Consider the following 6,149-nt stretch of genomic DNA (forward strand, 5'->3'; position numbering starts at 1 on the left):
AATACAGACGTACACATACGTATATATCTGCTGTACAGTGAATTGGTGTTGTCCTTCTTAATGTAGTCCACAGCGGGCCTGTCTCAGTGTAGCTTCAAGTGGTGTGTGTGACACATGCGCGCGTGTGTGAGTGTGTGTGTGAGAGAGAGAGAGAGAGTGTGTGTGTGTCTGTGTGTGCGTCTGTGTGCCCGTGTTGGCAGTGTGCTGATATTCATTCTGTACATTGCTCTATAACTCGGCCTTTTGTGTGTCCGTGTGCGTGCGTGTGTGTGTGTCTGTGTGCAGCAGTGTGTCTGGGTCCTGCTCTCTGGGTGTTGTGTATACTGGGTTTAGTTTAGAGGGCTCTCTGTTTTAAGCCTGAGCTGGTAGTTGTGTATGGATCTGGATTTTAGTCCTCTGACAGGCACCTGCTCTACGTTCTCTGTGGCTGGAATGTATGAGCGTTTGAATCTGCAAGAACAGGAATGAAGGGGTTTTTTCCTCATTTTGTCAATTTGTGGCCATTAAACAAAGTGGTTATGCTGACTGATGTTCGCGGTAAATGAAATGAATTACTCGATCCTTTCATTAACATGGGGATCAGCCAGTTAATTGAACAAGTAATCAGGCATGATCAGTGGACTAAAACGCAAAAGGACAAGATAAAGATGCTCGTTTTGTAGTAACACACACACACATGCAGCCACGCACACACGTTCACTCGTACACACACACACACACTGCATTCCTTTCACAAAAAAGGCTGTGTAGCAGCTGACGGGAGAGTCCGGATGAGCGCTGGGTGTAGCGGCGGCGCTAACGCTGATGGCTAGCGGCCAGCGGCTCCGTCGAGGCCCGTCCCCCGCGCCGCGGCCCGAGGCTGTGCTGGGGGGGGGCGGGGGCGGGGGGGGCGGGGACCTGCCGGGGCAGGCGCTGATTTATGGTAACGCCGGGCCCCGGACCAGCCCCTGATCGCCGGAGGGCCCCGCCCCCAACGCTTCCACGTTCGCCCTCGCGCGCAGTCCATCGTCGCCCACGGTTACCGCCAGGCCGCTGAAGCGACCGGCCAAATTCGCCTCGTCGAGCCTTCCGACTGTGACCCGGTCACGCCACGCCCCTCTGACCTGAGACCCCCGGTCAAGCGTCTGGCCTGGTAGGGGCTTTGGAACTGGCCAATGGGGGGTCGGGCGCGGGTCAGACTGTTTGTCGCGGCGGGGTTTTTGTACGTATCGCGCCGCGGCGCTTGTGTTTGCCGCAGTCTGTCGTCCTTCCTCTTCCTCCGCGCCGCGCAGAACGAATCCGCACAGCAGTGCAGTATCCAAATTAGATCTGTTCACACCCGCTTCCTGTGCTGTACGTGCGAGGAAGTTTTCATTTTTTTATTTTTTCTCGGGTGGTGGTGAAATTCTTTCGTGAGAATCTTGTATCACGGTTTAGGATATCCATACAGAACGTGTTTATTCATTATTTTTCCCGCAGAATGCCTATGGGAGCCCTAGGATATAAATATCCAGCAGAAGTGTGTACGCTGGTTTGTAGGTGTCATAGTTTTAAACTGCAGACTGTGAGGATCACATTTGCAACTGTCGAACACAACACAACTCTCTGTAGCAGGGCTTTGTTCCAAAATGTCTGTTTAAAAAAACAAAACAAAACAAAAAAAAAAAACCATTTCTGAATCACCTGAATTTTCATGTAATGATTGCAACACACAGAGCTGTGGCAGCCAGTATACTCCCATAACTGTGTATGTATTGCCCCTATGCGCACACACACACACACACACACACACACACACACACACAACCCACTGCTCAGTGTGTCATTCCTTTCTATGTGTAAAAATGTGCTGCCCAGTGTGATTTTAAAGGGGAAACCACATTAATGGAGTGGCATGTACTTACCCTCCCCCGTCTTGCACAATGAAAAACACACATTTGCAAAATCTGCAGTTCCTCTCTCTGATGATCAGACAAAGCCTTAACATGACCAACCGTACTCAATGAAATCTACTTCCCCTGTGTACATAGTATAAATATATAAATATCTATCAAGACATTACTAATTTATTGTGTCACATGGTTGTGCATCTGTTTGGCTGCGAGCATGAAAGATATTCTCATCTTGTCGAGGTTTTATTTTTACCCAGTTTATTTTAAAATTGAATTTTTTTTGGGGGGGGGAGGGGGGGGGTTTATAATGTACCATTTTGAGGACTTTGCCAACTGCTACTCTGCGACTACCTTCCAGGTTAAAAACGGAAAATTCTACTGTGTTGCACTCACGAAAGACTTCATGTGCGTCTCTTCTCTCTGTGAAACCGCTTGTTTTTTTTTTCCTTTGGAAAGGATGTTACACTTGCTGTCCCCCTGTTTGTCACACACACGCTTTATTTTTGTATTTTTTGGTTTGGATTAAAGTGTTCTGGATTTTTAAAAAGACGCCGGCGTGTCCTGTCTCTGTGTTTGGTGCCCGTCGCCATCATTGCCGACGGTGGAAGGATCGGGCGGGCGGGGTGGGGGGTGGGGGGGGGGGGTTGGTTGGGTGGGCTGTGATCATTCGGAGCAAGAACGAAAAATCCTTCCGTCACAGCAGTGACCTTGGAGTCCCTTCGGTCTGAGCAGACGGAGAGAACTCTGCTGTGTTGGGCTGTGCTGATAAGGGTGTTTGGCTGGTTACTCAGCGGTGCTAAGGAGCTGATTTAAGGGTCTGACACACTGGCCACACCCCTCTGCTGCGCACCGTCATGCTCATTGTTTGACTCCCTTCTTTTCTTGTTTTCTTTTCTCTGGGATGGTGACGGGAGCATTACTTCCTTAGGGGGAAGTAGAGCCGGCCGTTTTAGTTCCGTCGGCGGAGGGATACGCGTGATCGGTGTTGAGTGAGCAGGCGGGTGACAAGGGGGATTACCGTTGCCTGCCTGCGCACACAGCGCTGAGGAATGCAGATTCCCTGCATGTCCCTCCCCGAGAGTAAAGACCGTGTTATCAGCACGGGGGGGGGGGGGGACACGGGTTCATTTGAACTCTGAGTGCTCCACTTTCTGTTAGAGCGCATTGTTTGAACAGTGACTAATACAAACTAGTTGGTAAAAATTTAACAGGAGGGAGGAAGAGATATTTGTGTGTGTGCGCACATTCCAGTGTGTGTGTGTGTGTTTGTGTGTGTGTTTGTGTGTGTGTGTGTGTGTGTGTGTGCGCACATTCCAGTGTGTGTGTGTGTGTATGCGTGCATACCAAGAGTAATCAAAAAGCATTTCTTCACTGCCACTGTACCGTGGGGATATGTAATGCTTTGTAAATGATATTCCATATAAGTGCTTTCCATTTATTTGTATATCCCGTTTGAATTTTGAATCTTCGCGTCTTAAAGATACAGTTTGCTTTTTTTTGCATCAGCTCAGGGAAAGCTCTGTTTTAATGTATCTTTCGCGGTGCAGTTGGCTGCGTTGCTGAAGGCGTCCTCTGACTGTTCACCGCGTGGCGCGGCGCGGCTCGATGGCTGTGACCTCACGGCTGTTTTTTGTCTCGGCCTATGACTCTGTTTTTAACGGCGAACGCCTTTATGACCTCACAGAAGAACGACTGCGACCGTTCAGCCTGCAGCGGTGCGGTCAGGTTGCGTTTAGACGTCGCGTGCGGCTGCACCTTCAGGAAGGAGGACTTCCCTGGTGCAGTGAACTGGATGCGCTTTGCATGAGGCCGTTTGCAGAAGCATCGCGGTGTTGACGGGCACTAGTTGGCTGAGCTGCATGCGCAGTATGGATTAGCAGGGATGCATGCGTGTCATGGATTGACTGCTGCATGCGCTTTATGGATTAGCAGGGATGCATGCGTGTCATGGATTGACTGTTGCATGCTGGTTATGGATTAGCAGGGATGCATGCGTGTCATGGATTGACTGCTGCATGCGCTTTATGGATTAGCAGGGATGCATGCGTGTCATGGATTGACTGCTGCATGCGCTTTATGGATTAGCAGGGATGCATGCGTGTCATGGATTGACTGCTGCATGCGCTTTATGGATTAGCAGGGATGCATGCGTGTCATGGATTGACTGCTGCATGCGCTTTATGGATTAGCAGGGATGCATGCGTGTCATGGATTGACTGCTGCATGCGCTTTATGGATTAGCAGGGATGCATGCGTGTCATGGATTGACTGCTGCATGCGCTTTATGGATTAGCAGGGATGCATGCGTGTCATGGATTGACTGCTGCATGCGCTTTATGGATTAGCAGGGATGCATGCGTGTCATGGATTGACTGCTGCATGCGCTTTATGGATTAGCAGGGATGCATGCGTGTCATGGATTGACTGCTGCATGCGCTTTATGGATTAGCAGGGATGCATGCGTGTCATGGATTGACTGTTGCATGCGCTTTATGGATTAGCAGGGATGCATGCGTGTCATGGATTGACTGTTGCATGCTGGTTATGGAGTAGCAGAGCTGCATGGCAGAGCTGTTATCCCCGGGGCCATATCTGCACAGGTGATGGATGTGGAGCTTGGCCACGCCCCCTTTGCTTTGAGGCTTTGTGCACGGGGCCCCGATCGACGGAGGAACGGCCTTCGGCTCTGCTGGAGCCGGCCTCCGATTGGGCGAAAGGGAATTTGCACGCGCTCCTCTGCCGCCTCGGGCAGAGCCAGCGCTCCTAGCGCCTTCTCTCTCTCTCCCTCTCTCTCTCTCCCTCTCTCTCTCTCTCTCCCTCTCTCTCTCTCTCTCTCTCTCCTCTCTCCCTCTCTCTCTCTCTCTCTCTCTCTCTCTCTCCCTCTCTCTCTCTCTCTCTCTCTCTCTCTCTCTCTCTCTCTCCAGTGCGTTTGTCAGCTCGCTGTCGTAAAAAGAACGAGATCACAGGCCCGAGAACGCAAGCCTCCTCCGGGCCTGAGGTGGAGAACCCGTTCCCCCGCATTCCTCCTGGCACCGCCCTCTTAAAGGGGCGGGCTGAGGAGGTTGTTTTGACACATCTGATGTGTATCCAGACGCAGAAACCCGACTCAGTTCCCCGCTGTGGAAGAGCCGCGTTGGGAACTTGCCCTCGTCCGTTACCGGTGCGGTCGGGCCCAGCACGGTCTCTGCGATTGCTGATGCGTTTGGCGAAGCGGCCTGTAAAACACCACCGCCCTATAAATCCGCTTTCTTGGCCAGCTCCTGTGATGAGGCGCCATGGACCTGGACCTGGGCCTGGACTGTGCGACTGGGAAGTGAAAGATCTCCCTGGGGGGGGGGGGGGGGGGTTAAAGTTATTGGAGTGTGGAGACGCTATAAGGTTGAGTGAAGCCACAGAGATCCGCTCCACTTCACCCCACCCTAGTCCCTCCTGCGTCCAGTTAGACCCCCCCCCCGAACGGTCACGTGTGCGGCCCAGTCTGACCTGCAGACGTGTGCCTCCCCCTGTAGCAGTGAGCCTGCACAGGCCTGTCATGTAGCCCCCCCCCCACACACACACTGATTGTAAATCTGTGGGCTGGCTGACGGGTCGGTGTGGGGGCAGTATTTGGCTGAGGCGGCGTAGGGGCGGTGTAGGCGGCGTAGGCGGCGGCGTAGGCGTTCTGATGCTGGGATGGAGCCCCGGCGCTGATATTCGGCTGTGCCTCTGGACCGCCCCCCCCCCCCCCCCCCCCGGTGCGGACGATCTCCTGCGTGTCCATGCGGGAGGGCTAATCCGGCTCCTAAGAATAGATCCGCCAGACGGAAATGATTTTGATGCGATGTGGTGTGTGTGAGCGTGCGCAAGAACTTGTGTGTGTGTGTGTATGTATGGTGTGTATGGTATGTGTGTGTGTGTGTGTGTGCGTATGTGGTATGTATGTGTGTGTGTGTATGTATGGTGTGTATGGTATATATGTGTGTGTGGTGTGTGTGTGTATGTATGGTGTGTATGGTATGTGTGTGTGTGTGCTTGTGTGGTGTGTGTGTGTGTGTGTGTGTGTGTGTGTATGTATGGTGTGTGTGGTATATATGTGTGTGTGTGTGTGTGAGAGAGTGAGTTGGTGTGTGTATGTGTATGTATGGTGTGTGTGTGTGTGAAAGAGAGAGAGAGGCTGGGGGCGCTCGGTGGATCAGATGCACACAGGCTGTTTAATTCGCCGCGCACTGCGTCTCACGCCGGGCCGCCCCCACTCTGCAGCGAGCGGGAGAGAGAGAGGGGCAGTGCGCCGGGGTGATC

The sequence above is a fragment of the Anguilla anguilla genome, chromosome 1 (assembly GCF_013347855.1).
Source record: "Anguilla anguilla isolate fAngAng1 chromosome 1, fAngAng1.pri, whole genome shotgun sequence".
NCBI lineage: Eukaryota > Metazoa > Chordata > Actinopteri > Anguilliformes > Anguillidae > Anguilla > Anguilla anguilla.